At 48.5% G+C, this 16,732-nt stretch overlaps 1 protein-coding gene across 1 annotated transcript in view; it reads left to right on the top strand.

Annotated features, from left to right (window-relative positions):
• The window catches only part of LOC143398987 (dedicator of cytokinesis protein 2), a 401,674-nt gene that overhangs the window by 173,312 nt on the left and 211,630 nt on the right, over nt 1–16,732 (top strand). The gene's annotated exons all lie outside the window — the stretch shown is intronic.

Below are 16,732 nucleotides of genomic sequence, written 5' to 3'. Positions count from 1 at the left end.
GCCCTGTACGCTTGTCTTTGTCATTTGTCTCACTCACCGTCCCTCCACCCTGGAAGTCTCTTATTTAGAACACGTGTCCCTGCCCCTGCTTCTCGTAAGGTACCTTGGACCAGCACTTTGTGACTCCCCTAATCTCTATTCCTTTCCTTTGCAGTGAGCCTAAAGATGATCATCAATCCATTTGGCTCAATCTGTACATGGCAGGCTCTTCCCTCCAGAGCAGCAATTCTTTAAACTGGGGCCCAGATTGTAGAAATCACTAAATAAGTGATGTCTCCTGTTATTTTCTTTTCCATCTGGTACAATGAGCCTCTCTGTTCCTTTGCATCGTCGACACAGGTGAGCCATGCCCATTTGGCCGTACTCACCACCTCCAGTCTACGAGCCTTTTAGCGAATGCTCTGCCCTGGCTGCTGGCTCTTGCAGGACACAAGCCTGGCTGCTGTCCCCTTGGTCTTTCCCCTCCTCTGGAATGATTGCTGGCTCCCTGCTGTCTGCCAGATGATGTCATAAATGCATCCGCTTGTCCAGTCTCAGCTTCTGGAATCTGGTCCAGCCACAACCATTTTTTTAAACTTTTCTCTACTTTTCTCCATTCAAATGTCCAGCAAAAAGAGGCCTAGACATCACTCCTATGTGCCTGGCACCCTCTCACTTCCAAGAGCAGCCCGTGTTTCCTTCCTTGCCTGTAACTCCTGTCTGCCTTCTCAACCTGCTGACATCCCACCTCGTCTGCAGGGTCCTGTACAGAGGCCAGCCCTTAGGATGCTGGCCCAAGCCTCACTGTTCTCTCTGCCTTTGTGTTTTTAAATAACAGTTTCATTGAGGAAAAACTTATATTAGAATCTAACCATGGAACATATTTATTTTGATGAGTTTTAGGAAATGTTTCTGGCTGTGCGGCCCCTGACCCCTGCTGCCACGCAGCCTGGACACTGCCTCCCCCAGGGTCCATCTGCATCATCTGCTCACCATCTATCTTTTCAGGAAAGTTCGTATCAGAGGGTCCTTCAGGGTCAGGTCTTCTGGGTCTGGCTTACTTCCTTTGCACGGTGTCTTTGAGGTTCCTCATGGTTTAGGAGGTATCACACGTCTCCCTCTGTGTCGCTGATTGATGCCACATGTCATGGAGAGGCCACAGCGTGCTCACCCATTCACTCGTTGATGGACCTTTGGGCTGCCCTCCACTTTGGCCATGCCATTGTGAACATTTATGGATTTTTTTTATTGAGCACATTTTCATTTCTGTTGGGTAGAAATCTAGGAGAGGCTTGCTGAGGCATGCCAGAAGTGTGTGTTTATAAGGAACAGCCAAATTGTTTTCCCCAGGGGCTGCGCCGCTAGACGTCACCACCAGAAGCCCATGGGTCATTGCTTCACTCATGTCCTCTCCAGTACTTATTGCTGCCGTCTCTTTGGGTTCCAACAATCCTAGGGAATTCATGACCACTCTGGCGTGGTGTCTCATTAGGGCTTACTTTGCATTTTCCGACGATTGATGGTGCTTTTGTGTCACCTGCCTGTTATATTTTTGGTTGTTTTTATGTTTGAGCTTGCCCTTGCTCCTCTCTTACCCCACAAGCCTTATGAAGGGTTATGCTCATCTCTGAAATGGGCTGACATCTAGACTTCCTCAGAGTGGCAGCCCACAGGAGAAGCATTTGCACATGGGTTCCTTGCACATACACACATTTATTTGTGAATCCAGCATTTTATGAGAACCGTTACATCCTCAGCACAAAGACTCATAAACAAGCTAGGCCCTCAAGGAAACCAGACCTCCTCTGGTGGGATGTGTTCAAACTCTCTGTCCCTAACACTGAATCATCCCCAGTTCCCTGAGGCCTCTGCACTTGCTCTCTAAATCCAGGATCCAGAACCACAGTGACCTTGACCCCTCCCCTCCACTCACCTGCCTGGCCCTGTGGTCACTCCCAGGTCCCTCCGTGTCTGGTGCCCCTGCTCTTACCCCTCCAGTGGGGGCCGGAGGTGGCCCCAGCACCCTGTCTTGCTGTTGGCTCTTGGAGCCCAAGGGCAAGGTCAGGTCCTTGTGCTGAGCATGCTATAAGATGATTTTCTGGTTTTGTTCTCCTGCTACATTCTTGGGACCCCCTGAGGGCAGGGGCCGTGTTTTCCTCTCTTGTATCCTCTGCACCTCTGTACGGGGCCTGGCATAATGGGGAACCTCTGTAAATATTCACTGAGCAAATGAACTAGTGAGTGAATGAGCGGGTGCACTGTTCCCTGGAAATGCTGCCATATTTCATACTCCATGCATGTTCCCTCAGTATTGAGGACCAATATCAGGGAAGGAATTGCCTGTGCAGATGTCCCTCTCCCCGGGGCCCACCAGGAGCCTGCAGAGCTTCTAGGTTGCAAGCTGTGGCGTTGGTCTCAATGACTCTGGAGTCTGCTGGTGTAAGGAAGAGAGTGCCGAGTGGGGCTTTGAGCAGCCTGGAGTGAGCCCACCACCGAGGTTGGCACTGTGCCTGTCACCGAATGGAACGGCAAGCAGGTGTTTCTCAGTCACTGCTTCATCTTCATGAAATAGGCCTTTCCAGAGATTCCCGGAATAGAAGTATCTCCTCCAAATTAACAGAAATGATGTTGGAAAGTAATTACTCAGGGGTCAAGAGTCCCTATCTCAGCGCTGAAGGCCCCAATTTAATTTCGAATTGAAATTTGTCAGGAAGGGCAGGTCCCCATTCCACCCACCACTCTTAATTTTCCCAGATGTGATTTTTATTGGTTAGTTTCCATTGCTTGGAATATTAAACAATCAATATTTATGGCAAATGCCCGAGACATGTCTAGTAGTTTCAAAATCCTAACAAGGCCTCGAGTGGGGGCAGGGAAGCAGGCTGCTACTCTCCTCGTTATGTCGTTACATAGGATTGAATACTGACCCTTTCTTATCTGCAGGAGCAGGAACATCGTGATGGGAGGTGTTCGCTATTAAAACCACAGGAGCTATCTGGCCGGCCGATGGCTTCTTGCGCTCTGTGCTTGTAACTATTATTTGCTAGTAATGACCACTCCTGATTGTCCTGTAGATCACCTGCCTGAACAATGAATCACTGATAGTGGCAATGAGTTAAAGGAAATTGTACAAAAACCAGAAGCAAAAACCCTCTTACGTGACTGGCGCTCTCTCTCCCTCTCTTTGCCAGAGTCGTTTTACCTAAGTGACCAAGAACTTGACTTTGATGCTGAGAAAGACAGCTGGGTTGATAGACAGGGCATTTTGGATAAGTAAGGACGAAGCAGAGTTCCACATGCTTACTGCAGAGAATTGGCTCTCTGTCTCTCTACCTTTTTAACCTTCTAGACCTTGGTTTCTTCTGTGCAGTTAACTGCAACATTTTTATGACCTTTTTCATATGTCTGAGTTTCCTAATTTGGTCTTATTCCCACTCTTCCAAACTTCCAAGTCAGGGACCTACCATAGATCTTGCCTCATGTGTCAACCCTGGATGATTGGCAACAGCTGCCTGTAGTACTGTGTTGAGAAGGATTTAGAGGCTACATCTGGCCTCAGCGGGAAAAAGCTCTGAGTTGATTAGTGATGTCTGTCAGGGTATGTAATGGGCAAACAGTGATGTGTGAAAGACACATGCAAATATTATGCATTGACTGAAATCATCGGTGTTCCTTTTTTTTTTTTTTTTCCTGGCCAAGTCCAAAAGCTCTTATATACTCAATATTCTCTTCTCCAAAGTCTTGGTTCCTTTAGGACAGTTGGAATGTAAGAGCAGGGGAAAAAGGAAAATTAGCAAATGACTTCAGAGAGCTTAAATTTTGCTAGGGGAGGTTTCTGTCTGATGCAAGCTGGCGGTTACCAGATGTGAGACGTACCAGGTCTTTATGCATCCATGATGAGGAGAATATGCTACCAAGCATACTGTGACCCAGATTGCAATTTTTGAGAAACTTAAAATATAAAAACAAAGTTTGATGCAGAATCCTTTCCGAGGAGTGTGGCTCTCCTCTTGAGTCCTAATGCATAGGGGGTTGTCAGTCTTCCTGCCTTTAGGACATAGACTGGCTGATGCTGGGAGATGAAGCCTTGTGTCTACAGTCCCGCAGCTGGTTGCTGAGGCAGGACATGGACCAGGGACCTGGGAGCATGGGGAGCCGCCCAGCCCCGTGAGATTCTTGCTGAGAGACCTGGTCCTGTCTCAAGGGTCTCAGGACTGTGTGAGGGGAAGTTCCCCGGCTTGTCACACTGACCCCAGAAAACCTTGCTCCCTGCCTCCCTGCATTGGGGACAGCCATCCACTGGGAGAACCAACCAGGAGCTTAACCATGGTCAGGAGTTCTTGGAAGGAAAACGACCTGGTAATTCTGTTGAAATTGGGATCCAGCTTTTATTTTGGGTTGTTAAAATGAGTCTCTGGGTGGTGTATTTGGGGCCTAATTACCCCACTTTTCACAGAGGAGTCTATGGAGTGATTAAATAAAGGTAAATGCCATTGGCATCGTGCCCGCTCCAGAAACTCTGAGTGTTTTGTTAAAAGGGGGAAAAAGAGTAGAAATGTGGAAACCACCCCATCCTCTAACAGCACCACGGAGTGTCCCCAGGGACTCCAGGCTTTGCAGCTCTGACTTCGCTTTCCTTTCCTGGGACACTAAGTGGGAAATGGCCACCAGTCTGTGAGCCCAAGGACTCCAGTGGCCGAGCAGAGGGCTGCATGATCCTTAGTACCAAATCTCCATGGAGAGCAGGTGTGGGGCCGGCTGGGACATGAGAGGTCAGTTCCCAGCCAGGAGGGGTTACCTTGATCTTCACTTGGCAACCCAGCACCTCACCAAAATAGGATATTGATGATATCATTGTCACTTATTGAGCAAATATTCTGAGTGGCAGAGAGAGCCAAGCACTTGAGTTTTACCTCACTTAATCTGCATCAGGTACTCATATTTTACATAGGAGGTAACTGAGGCACAGAGAGGTAATGGAACTTGCCTGCAATCACACAGCTGGCTAGTGGGAGAACTAGGATCTGAACCCAGGATGTGCTAGTTCTAGAGTTCTTGCTCTTAAATAGCATGTTGTGTACTCTTCCATGATCGATAACCAGCATCATTCTGGAGGTATCACCTATTTGAAAGCAACTTGAACCCATCTCATTGGAATCCAATGAGATGACTCACATGGCTCTGTTCAGAAACCTGCCAAGCAGCATAGACTTTGGAGCCATTTGTATTTTGAATAATATGTTTAGCATCAATTTCCCTCAATTCTGGTGATTAGACCATAAAGAGCTATAAAGTTAGAATAAGAACCTACTTTCTATTTGGTATTTATGAAGTAGGGGGTTAACCAAGCTGGAGTCTCAAGGGTTCAGAGGCAGGGGTGGGGGTCTCCTCCCACTTCCACTTCCTGCTGCTTGGCCCAGTCCTTACAAACCTCCCAAGTCCCAGTGCACCAGCCAGGCCTGGGCCACCGCTGTCTCTCATCACCATCTCCTAAGAAGGCTCCTGGCCTCCTCTCTCAGCCCTTGCAAATTCATTCTCAGCTCAGGACTTCCTCTAAAGCAGGATTGTCTAGATGAGAAACTGTCAACCACCCCATGGTGCCCTAGCACAAAGACCTCTGGGCATCCAACCTGTCCCTGTCCCTCTGCCAGCATTCTCCTCCTCAGTGCCAGTCTGGTGGAACTTCTGTTCTGCTAGTGCAAGAACCCCTTTCTTCCTCTGAGCCCTCCTGCAGCCATTCCCTCTGCTGAAACCTGCTCCTCGCTGCTCCTTTGCCCGACCCTCCAGCTCCCTGTACTCACCTCAACCAAGTTCACACCCCTGCTCTCTTCAGTACCCCACAGTGCACCCCCTGCCCCAGTGGCATGATGGGTTCTCTTGACACCCTGGAGCGCCCCTGCGGCTCACTTCTGCATGTCCTGGATGATGCAATGAACACCTTCTGCCTGGGTGAAGGCTTTTACTGTCCATTTTCATTTACATATAAACCACCATTCTTTCCCCTTACACGCAAATGTCCCCGTGGTGTCACTGTTGGGCTGGGAGTCAGGGAGGAGTGAGGGCAGTTGCTGCATGACTGCACTAAGTGGAAAGAAAATGGGGAGGAGGACACATTGTCTTCACAGGACTCACGTGAGGGTGACGATGACAGTTAACATTGATAGCACATGGGTATGACAGAGATACTACCAAGCACTTTCAGAGCATTATCAAATTTAATCTGTGAGATTGGCAAAAAAAAATGATCATCATCCCCTCTTGAAGAGGAAATGGCCCTTAGAACACTTGAACACTTTGCCCAGCACGGAGGAAGCCAGAATCCACCTCATATCCTGTTCTGCAGGCACTCAAAGCCTGCGTTCTTAAGCACTTCATGATCCACATCTAGGAAATAGTTTCCTTGACATAGTATCAGTCGAACTGAGAGAATCCCTGAGTGTGTATGGGTATGTGTGTGTGTGTGTGTGTGTGTGTGTGTGTGTGTGTGTGTGTGTGTTTATGGTAGTCGGAGGTGAGGGATTAAGTTAAGATAGAAAATAGTAAAAATTATACAAAGAACTGAAATTCCCCTGGGTAGCCACAAGGTGGCATCATTAGCCAGGGGCAGCTTGGTTGCTGCCTTCTGTGATAATTTAGATGGTGTCCAAGTCACAAAACTGGAAAGCATTGCTTTAATAAGGATTTTTATAAATACTTATGAGGTAATACTTGACTTAGGATATGTATGCAAAAAAATGCATCACTATCTCAACTTTCACGGGACCTCTTGCATGTGAAGGCAGAAGCCATCTATTTGAAGTTAACTTCATAGAACTGGGTCTGGGTCTTAAAATGCCATGAAGAACTTGGTTAGGTGGACAGAAGAGGTTGGGGCATTTTGAGGGGAGCAGCATTTCTTAGCAGGTAGCAGATTCTCCAAACTTTGGGGAGCAAATTAATGGAAAGGACATACTCTTTTAAAGGACAGATGAATGATGAGCTTTATATAGTCCTGACTTTTAAAAATAAGGTGAGAAAAGGTTCATTTTATGCCAGGTTCACCTTTAAAGATTTTTTTCCCCTAACAAATTCCCATATACCATACTGGCCCTGAGATGCAGTATTATTTTTAACACATTGGGAAGAGCCTGTTCCCTCCTCCAAACCTTCCTTCTGATCCCTGATCCGCTGCAGGGCAGGGGAGTAAGAGGAAGTCTGAGGTCCTCCATGTGTTCAGACGGCTCCTGCCTCCTCCCTGCTCTGCCCAGTGGAGCCGATCTCTGCTGTGAGTTGAGTCAACTGCTCCTGGACAGCATGACTCATGTGGCTGCCACTGTGAATGTGTCACACTTGATTCTGTGACACGTGCCTTGCGGTTCTGTACAGCAGGTGAGCTCAGGCCCTGGGAAGCTGGTGTCCAGGCTGGGGCTTTCTTTGGCCACACCAAGGCCACAGCTTCACCCACACAGACCTTGGGAATCATTCAGTAGGTGCTAAGACCTGCAGTCGCAGAATAAGGTGTGTCATCAAAGCCTAATAAAGTCACTCCCAAACAGCTCAGTGCTTCTCAGCTTTTTTTAGTGAAGCTGGACAAATTCAAGTTTGGATAAGTGATTTTATGTGTATTCTTAAACCCCTGTCCTGTTTCCTGGAAGAGGGGCCTGTCTTTGCTCATCTTTGCAGTACTTTAGAAACAGAAGGTCTGCCAGGCTTGTGGGCTTAGCACCTCTTGCTCAGCATTGCATCCCAAGGGCCAAGAATTGGGAGTGAGCTGTGAGTTCAAAAGGATATGATTGGCAAAGATGCTTTTCCTCAGGGAGTGAGAGGGTTTATTTCACAGCTCAGATCTGCAGCTCCTTTATCTAAACACTGAGCCTAGTGGTGCTTAGGACCCACTGCCCCATGATGAGGTTGAATAAAAGAACATTCCTGAGGCTTGCAGCACAGGGCAGCCCTTGCGGTGGGTCCCCCTTCCCTCTGGAGTCTTCTTCCCAGTTTGAAAGTGTTAGGAGTAAGACTGCTGAGTGGTTCCTGGCTGTCCCTCAGTTTCTTTCCTGGATTTGGGAAGTAATGGTCACTGTTGCTACAGCCAGCGTACCTGTCAGTTTTGTGTTACCATAACTAAATGCCCAAGTCAGGCCGCATATGACGTGAATGGAGGTTTGTGCAGCTCACAGTTCTGAAGGCTCAGGGCAGTGGCATTCGCAAGAGCTCAGTTCTAGTGAGGCCCATGGAAAATGGTGACAGCAAGGTCAGGAGTGTGTGTTGGAGTCATCCTAAGCCTGGAAGCAGAAAGGCTGAGAGGGGCCAGACTCTGGCCTTCATAAGGACTCTGGAGAGGAAGCCACCAGGGAGTCCCAGGAGGACCGCATTCCAAGGGAACACCCCAGTGACCTAAGGACCTCCCTTTCAGCTTTGCCTCCCCAAAGTCCCACTTCCTTCCAGTAGTGCCACGCAGTGGACCAAGCCTTCAGACCCCAGAGCCTTGGGGACATTCACACCATAGCCCTGGCTGTGAAGAAAGCCTTGGGGAGCTAAAGACACCCCAGGGGTCTCCCTCTGGGGCTGTTGTTGAGGGATAAACGCTGCTGGGGAGAAACCCTGTTGGAAGAGCTGCTAATGAAACCAGCCCCCACAAGACTCAGATGCAGGACTTCCCCGCCTTGGGCACTGACCTTGCGTGACTCTAGAGGATTGCTTCTGTAAAGTGGTCCTTCAATCAGAAAGCACTTGTGTATATTCATGCTGCATCCATACACTGATACATTTGTGCATTTATATTATATTTAGGGTTTTTTAGAACACAAGGACATCCTGTGGCTTTAGTCAACAAGGAACGTATCAACAAGGTCATCGAGGAAACTGAAGGTCAGGGAGGGGAAGCTCCGGGGTCTCACCAGGGGTCTCGCCCTCCCAGGCCAAACCCAGGGGCCCTGTTCTGAGTCTGAAATCATGTCCACATCTTCTGCTTTGAGGACACGTGACTTGCCCATTTCTGGAGTTGGCTTTTTCTAAAATAATTCTGCTTTCCTTTTACGATCAGAAGAGAAAACCTCAAACGCTGTTTCTTTAAAAATAGGAATTAATGAGATAGCCAAACTTCCCGAAGCATTTTCATGTATATAATTTTACTCTCCTAAACAGCCTGGAAAGCTGGGAAGACAGATGGCTCGTTTTACAGATGGAGGTGGGGGATGGAGCAAAGGCACTGGTTCAGACCGTGCAGAAGGTCCCGGCAGGAGTCGGTCGGCCTGGTCTGGTCTAACTCTCCCCTGGGCTGGGCCTCCTCTTGAGGTTTCCATAGCCTCCTTTGCTCCCAGTGCATTTCAACAAACTATGTGTGGCTTTCCCAGCCTCACAGGTCATGTGGGAAGCCCTGGGAGGGTCCCAGAGATGGCAAGGACAGTTCCTGTCTCACAGGACATCAACTCCTGGTGAGATGAGCACCAAAGGTTGACAAAAGAAATCTCCATATGACATGAGAAGGGGCTGCCTGTACAGCGTGCTGTGGGTACTCAGAGGGTGGAGTGACTAATTCTGTGGCAGGGGCGGGAGATGAGCAGAAAAAGTTACAGAGAGGAGGTGACATTTAAATTGCAACTTGCTGTCTGGCGTGTGAGTCCAGGCCCCCAGTTTGGCAGACCTAGACTTCACCCCCCCGCCATACCTTAGACCAAGACAGACTTCTTCTCTCCCCAAAGCTTCCATTTATTCTGCTGAAAAAAAAAAATGGGTCACCATCAGCTCCCTTGTTTGCCGAATAAACAAGAGGACAGACGTGAAGCCCGTGGTTACTTCAACGCACTGAGCTTGTACCCTCACTATCAATAGTAATATGGCTGCCTTTTTCTATTCCCCCCTACTGAAAAATTATTTCCTGTAGTAGACAGGTGATGGGACAGTGTCCCATGCACAGGGAACAGTCTCTGATAGCCTCTGAGACTTTGGAAAGTGGCAGTAAGTTGGAGATGGGCAAAGTGAATTGGAGGAGGTCCGGTCCCAGGGTGAGGCTGAGAGAGTGTGCTGAGGAGTCCTGGTGGCTAGGAAGGCATCCTGAACTCCAGGGTGCTGGTGGGTGCCATTGGAGACGTAAAGCCAAGGAATGGCCCAATATGTGTCTGAGAGAGATCCAGAAGGCTGGATGGAGAGGGCAGGAAAACAGGGAGAGGAAGAAGACTTTGAAGGCCTCATAGGGGTCCACTCAGAGGAGACAAGGGCTCACAGTGGCCAAGTCTTGCAACTGAGCTGTGTAAAGACTTCCGGGACTTTGGAAGCTCCCCGGTGAGGTGAGCATAGCGGCCCTCCCTCTCACTACTCACCTGTAGTGAGGCAGGAGGAGATGGTGAGCGACACCCCAGGAGGATACAAGGTCAACCTTCAGTGGGTCGGAAGGAGGGTGGGTGACACGCAGGTGGGGTGAGTCAGAAAAGGACACCTGCTTATGTGGGCAGCTCCCTCATGGGACCATAAGCTCTCTGAGGCCAAGGATACCTCTGCAATCTTCTCTCAGTGTCCTTGGCATCTGGCCTGACACAGAGAAGGGGCTCGAGGACTGTGTATTAAAGACAGTGACTATGAGGTGCACCTGAGCTCTCTTGGAGGGGACAGGAGCCTGTTGGTGGAGATGAAGCCGCTGTCCTGGGCGTGCAATGTCAATTGTGTTTAGCGTGGCTGGGCTTTCGCTGTCATTGATCCCAGATTCTCAGCTACTAAAGGTAGATTGTTTTTTTATTTGAAAAACAAAACCTAGAAAACAGAAAATAATGACAACAAGAAGTAACTTCTGGTCACTTCCATCACCTGACTGATTTCCACCTGCGGCATGGGTTGGGTTGCTTGGTGCTCAGCGTGTGAACCGCTCTGGAGTTCAGCAATTAAAATGACTCAGCCCGCCTGGTTCATGAGGAAGCATCACCGGGTGTCACAACATTGTGTGGGCTACCTGGGAAACCAGATGAAGCGCAGAGCAGAGGTCACCGTGTCTAGCTGGCAATGTAAAAAAATGCACATTGAGGTTTTTGTCAGCAGAAAAAATTATGGGTTTCTTTTGAGTGAAATTTCATGTAATATACTTATAAATCCTGAGAATTTATGAAAGCCACTCATGATAATAAAAGCTTTTCCTCACTTTGCGGAAAATAATCCTTTTGCTTGATTGCATTGTCTTTTCACTTTGGTTGCGGTGGAAGCCAAGGAAAAATGCTTTGCCCAAAATGCTCCTCCAGATAGACAGACCCCCCATCTCTTTTTAAACTGCATTTGGTCTCAAATGCATGGGGTCACATGAAATAAATGCTGACATTTTAATAGAAACATTACAGCAAAAATAGTTAACAATCTGCTTTAATTTCAAAACTCATTTTCTCTCTCATACAGTGAGGCAGTATCTTGGTAAAATGTTCCAAATGCATTGGGATTTAATTATGATGGCAATTTATTCTGAAATGAGATTAAGCTGGGCTGTACAGAATAAAGGTGCAGGGAGAAGGCCAGAGCGGATTCATGTTCCTGAGTCCTGAAAGCCAGGTGGCCACCGTGGAGGGAGAAGCCTTGGGCACAGTAACTGCTGAAGACCCTAACCCTGGGAGCTCAGGTGTAGACTGCACCGTCCTGGGTGAGGATGATGGACAGGGAATGCTGATAGTGACTTCTTACCGTCTCCTCCCACCGGATCCAGTTTATCCATAAATTTATTCCTGCAGCAAATATCTGAATCCCACTGTGGTGAGTGCTGGGAATGCAGGGATGGCCAAAATACGCCCGTTCTACCTTAAAAGGATGCAGGCCGGTTAGGGAGAAATGCAGTCCACAAGGAAGAACACAGATTAGTGCACAGGGACAACTGTGCCAAGGACTTAGAGAGCAAGGTCTCTGTTGCCAGGAGAGACCAAGAAGCGCCCTTGGCGTGGTCTTAGTCACTGGCGTCACTATCCGGCAAGCCTCAATGGAGCTGGCAACAGGGCAGGGCGGGGGTGTGGTGTGGGACACGCCATGCAGGAACAAGTGTGTCTCCTGATCCTTTAGAGGCTGTAAGCATGGTGAGTCCGTGGAACCCAAGGAGCCTCCACATGATCAGAGGTCACACAGGCAAAGCGCCCCCTGGAGTTCACAGGAGAGGAGGCAGGGGCGGGTCCTCCCAGCCTCTGGGTCATGGACTTAACTCCCTAAGTTTATCAGGAAGCCACTGAATGGTTTTCAGGCAGTGTGCGACACGGTTCAGATCTAAATTTTTGTAGTGCTTGCTTTGGGTACTGTGAGGGGAAAGTGCTGGAGGAGACAGAGGGTGGGAGCAGGCAGCCCACTGGGAGATCCCTGTGGAGATCCGTGGAGATGCAAAGTGGTTTGGAACAGGAGGCCCTTCCACGGGAGGTGCACGGAAATGCAAAGGAGGGGTACCAGGTGCCAGGAGGTGTCGCAGGAATTTAGGCCTCGGGTTGGTAAAAAGCAGCTGGAGGGGAAGCTGAGGTGAGAGGACCCACGAAGGTCCTGACTGTGAAGCTGGTGGCTTGTTTTGCCCCACACATGATCCACATGCTGGGTTAGCACGTGTGCCCATCCCTTTTCCTGGTGGTTGGGCATAAAGAGCATCTTTGTTTCTTGGAACTTAAAACAAAATACCTTTTGAGCAGATAGTGAATTGCCATGAGCAGTGAACCAATGGAGCTCAGCTCGTGGGGAAAGAAGGGCTTCAACCTGGAGCCTCACACATCACCCCCCACCCAGCACCTCCTTCCCTGGGTGACTGTGGCAAGGCCCCTGGCAGCTCGTCTAGGCTGCCTTCATCTAACTGGACCCTGCTTCAGGTGGAAGGGACCTGGCTCTTGAAGTCTCCTTCATTTCTGGGATATATGATTCTCTGTTCCAAGAATCCTCGGATCCCAGACTGCAGGTGGGTCCCATGTGCCCGGTGTTCTTCTGGGTTCTTCACTACACTTGGTTCCTCACCAAGTATCGCCATGGTGTTTGATGGTTCTAATAAGGTCAGGAACAATTTGTCCCTCACCCTGAGGAAACGTTGAGCCTGTGTCTGGCGCCAGCTGCAGCCGCCCAGGGGCGTCTTCCCTCCTCTCTCCCAACTTACTTCAATCGCCAATGAAGGAAGGCAGGTGTGTTGCTGAGTGCCTGCTGTGTGCCCCGCAGCAGGCTCAGAACTTTCCCTCAGGTGATTGTGGGGACCCCCTGGTCAGGTAGGGGTTCTGCTTTATATAAAGAGGAGCCAGAGGCTCACAGAGGTTAAGCCATTGCCCAAGGTCACCTAGAACAGAGAAGGGAGCAGAATGCTACCAAACCCAAGATTTCTGATTCCTGGTCCAGGTTTCGGTTTTGGTTTTGATTCCCCCTAAATTGGTCTTTCCTGAAGTGGGGGCCCGAGTCTCCTGACTCCCACACGTTGGCTTGGGGTGCAGGTGGTTATGGAGAAGGGTTGGCTCACCTGATAAGGAAGTGTTTTCTTTTCAGTTCTCTCTCATGCCTCCTGATTCATCGGGTGGAACATGGTCTGGTGTCAAGGTGGCTTTAGAATGCACTCAATGGGGCTCGTACCCCTTTTCACAAAGAGCTGGTCTAGGGCCCAGCACCCCCAACTTTCAAAAGCACAAACACTTTTGAATATAATAAAGTTACTGTTATTTTGTTTCCTATTTTTGGAAGATGATTCTGCTTTTCTTTGTATTGGTGACACAAAGGAACCTTTTAAAAACAAACAAATTAAGCAGGAAATAAAGGAAAGCATGGAGTAAATCAGAGCCAGGTATATGGGCCTAATGATAAAAATCCTGAATGCGTGTCTCTCTGAATGCGACTGGGGATGCCTGCCTTGGTTCCCGTCACCTCCCTCACATGGAAAGGCTCCAAGTGACCATCGAGACACTAACTTCTAAATCTGTTCTTTCTTTATCCCTGAAAAATGTCTTAAAGCAATTATAACAAAAGCCGTCCTTGCCCTCAGGACCGTCAAGATTTGCTTATAATCCAAATCAACCCCTCCAATAATGGAGACTTCAAACCTAGGAAAAATATGTAAGTTTATTGCAAAAGATAATATTCCATTTAAAACAGTTTAGAAATTTACAAAACCTTACATTAGTACATTGTCTTTAAGAAGGTGCTCTATACGGGAGCAGGTACGGAGATCCAGGGCAGCGGTACGCACTGTTTAACTACAGAGAAAGCGGCTACATAAATTCCTGCGATTTAAGTTGATGTATCAATCTTTCCCCCTTCAGTTTTATAAAAGCAATTTTTGCTAAGTTAATCTTTCTCCACAAAACCGTATCGCTTCCAGTGAAGCACTTCTGTAGAATATCATGGTCGATGTCACCAATACTTTACAAAGGAGCAGCGGTCTGCAATGGGAAGGTGAACGTAGAGTTTTGGTGTATGTATGTGTAGTTGTTTAAGCACAGAAACAATCCTTTTTGTCCGTCAGGAAGGTGTTTATCAAATCCCCTTTCCTCATAATGATTTTGAATGTTTGATTTTCAGAAGGGACCTCCGTCTCATTTTCAGGTGGGTGGCCCAAGCAATGCGGTGTTGTGCTTTGGTATAGAATCAGTAGAGCCTCAGTTGGTTTTATTTCTGGAAACATCAACATTTTTCAGTTCTGATTTCATTTAATTCAGTTGAGGGTTGATGCAAGGTCCCCAGCTGGATATGTTTGTGATGCCATGAGCTTCTTAATTTTGTGTGAGCTGTATTCTCCCAGGCTCACTGGGGCAAATGCTCTCGCTAGCTGAGTGGCTCTGATCATTTGAAGTTGGAAGTTGCCTGGATCTTGCAGAGTAGGTAAAGCAGGCGCTCTCACCATTCAAGGATGGACAAACAGGCCCTGAAAAGTTAAGCAACTTGCCCAAGGTTAGTGGAATAGACTGCTGTGTTGCCTGGGTGTCTTAATTCTGGGAACAGGCTTATTTCCATTCCAGCATGATGCCCAAGAATATAAATTCATTTGAAATTAGCGTAAGCAAACCAAATTAAGATGGAAACTCTACTACAAGAGAAAATTACATAAGAGATCTCAAATGATTTTGCCCTATTGGATTATCCTCTGCGCTGTTCTTTTCCATTGCTGGGGCCCACTGAGAGCAGACTGTATGGATACAGACAGAGAGATCGGTGGCTTGTAGCCAGTGGTAGCATGTCTTATTGAAATGTGGTTTCTTAAGTATGACAAGTGCATTTATCTTAATTCTAACTTGACGTTATGTATTCCGGTCTCATTTTGTGGGTTTAAACATTGTACTAGAAGCAGAACAAGAGCATCTTGAATGACATTCAAAGACTTAAATAGTGCAAGCTGAGATTCCTTGCCAAATTTCCCTCTCACTCTCCCTGAAATAGCTTTGTGCACTGCAGGCCTTTCAGAGGGGAAGGTGAAGCTGCAGGGTGGTTTGCTCAATTAGCTTCAGTTGGCAGTAGGGCACACACGTCCCATGTACACACGGGATGCCGTGCACTACCAAGGCTTTCATGAGACCCTGGGTCCTGGGCCAAGGGTCCCTGAAGTGCCTTCCTCCTTTAAAGCTGAGTTAGCTTTAGGACTCATTCCTGTGGCTTCAATCCAACCACAGGCCAGCAAGGAATTTAATGTGCACAAATCTGAGCCTTGCCACCCTACCCCTCAGCCTCAAGAGTATGAAGCAATTACTTCCTTCTACGTTAGGGCTTGGCACAGCCATACAAGTTTGCCTGGACTCCCCAGGTAGAGGGGTCCTGTCAAAAGAAAGAGCCAGACCCAAAGAACTCAGATTTTGGGAAGGGAAGGCCTTCAATGCTAGAATGGAGAAATGTATATCCTCATGCCCAGTCCTGCTGCCTCTTCAATCAGGTGACCATTGCCTGGTCCCCGGGAAGGGAGACCAAGTGGAATGGTGCATGTTTTCCTAGCTACGAGACTGGCACAGGGATGCATGGATGAGAAGGAGTGTTGTGTCTCAGGTTCACCTTCTATACGTCACAGATAAGATGTAACTGAGAGGCAGCAGAGTCTCCTGCCCTCTGATGTTGCAGGAGAATTAACTGCTATCTCAATGGTCAAATTCCAACTGGGTCCCACCCACTTTCCAGGCAGCCTGAGGCCGGGGGCAGAGATGCTTGATAAGTTAAAAACTACGGTGTCAGTAACTCTCTTTGAATTCCAGTCACCCAGGACGGCCACACTAAAAAGTCTTGGATACCCTGGGGTGACCTTACTCTGCATGGACTGAAGGCCCACACTGTGTGACAGTGCTCCTTGGTTTGGGATGGAGTGGCTAATTAAAAATGAAAAGGACCCCAATGTGCCAGGATGACCTTGCTTTTCTCTCATGCCCATGTGTGCTGACAGCTAGGAAACTCCCGGGATTTTCATCTGATTTTTCCCCAGGATACCTGCTTATAACCCTCCTCTATCTTCATGCTCTGCACAGCATTTCTTTCTTTCTTTTTTTTTTTCCCTTCTGAGTTCATGAGACCAGGATGGGATGACGTGCTCAGCATCATGGAGGTATGGGAAAGTGCGGTGGGGGTTTTGCCCGTGGTGGGAATCTGGATGTAGCAGATGGGGACAAGGCCTGGCCATGTGTGACAGGGAACTCAGCACGTGGTCACACCAGAGTCTGTGAAGTCCTCAGCAAGCAGCGGCACACACTCAGATCAGGTGGGTGATCGAGTGTCCAGCAGCGGCCACATAGGCCCCAAGCTCCCTGACTTCACAGGTCAAGGGCTCCCAGCCCGGGGCCTTGGCAAAGAAGCCCGGGAGGCTCAGACAGAAAGGTGGGAGCTCAGAGGGTGACCT

Source organism: Callospermophilus lateralis, chromosome 5, assembly GCF_048772815.1.
Source record: "Callospermophilus lateralis isolate mCalLat2 chromosome 5, mCalLat2.hap1, whole genome shotgun sequence".
Classification (NCBI taxonomy): domain Eukaryota; kingdom Metazoa; phylum Chordata; class Mammalia; order Rodentia; family Sciuridae; genus Callospermophilus; species Callospermophilus lateralis.
This window is presented reverse-complemented; position numbering and strand designations above follow the sequence as displayed.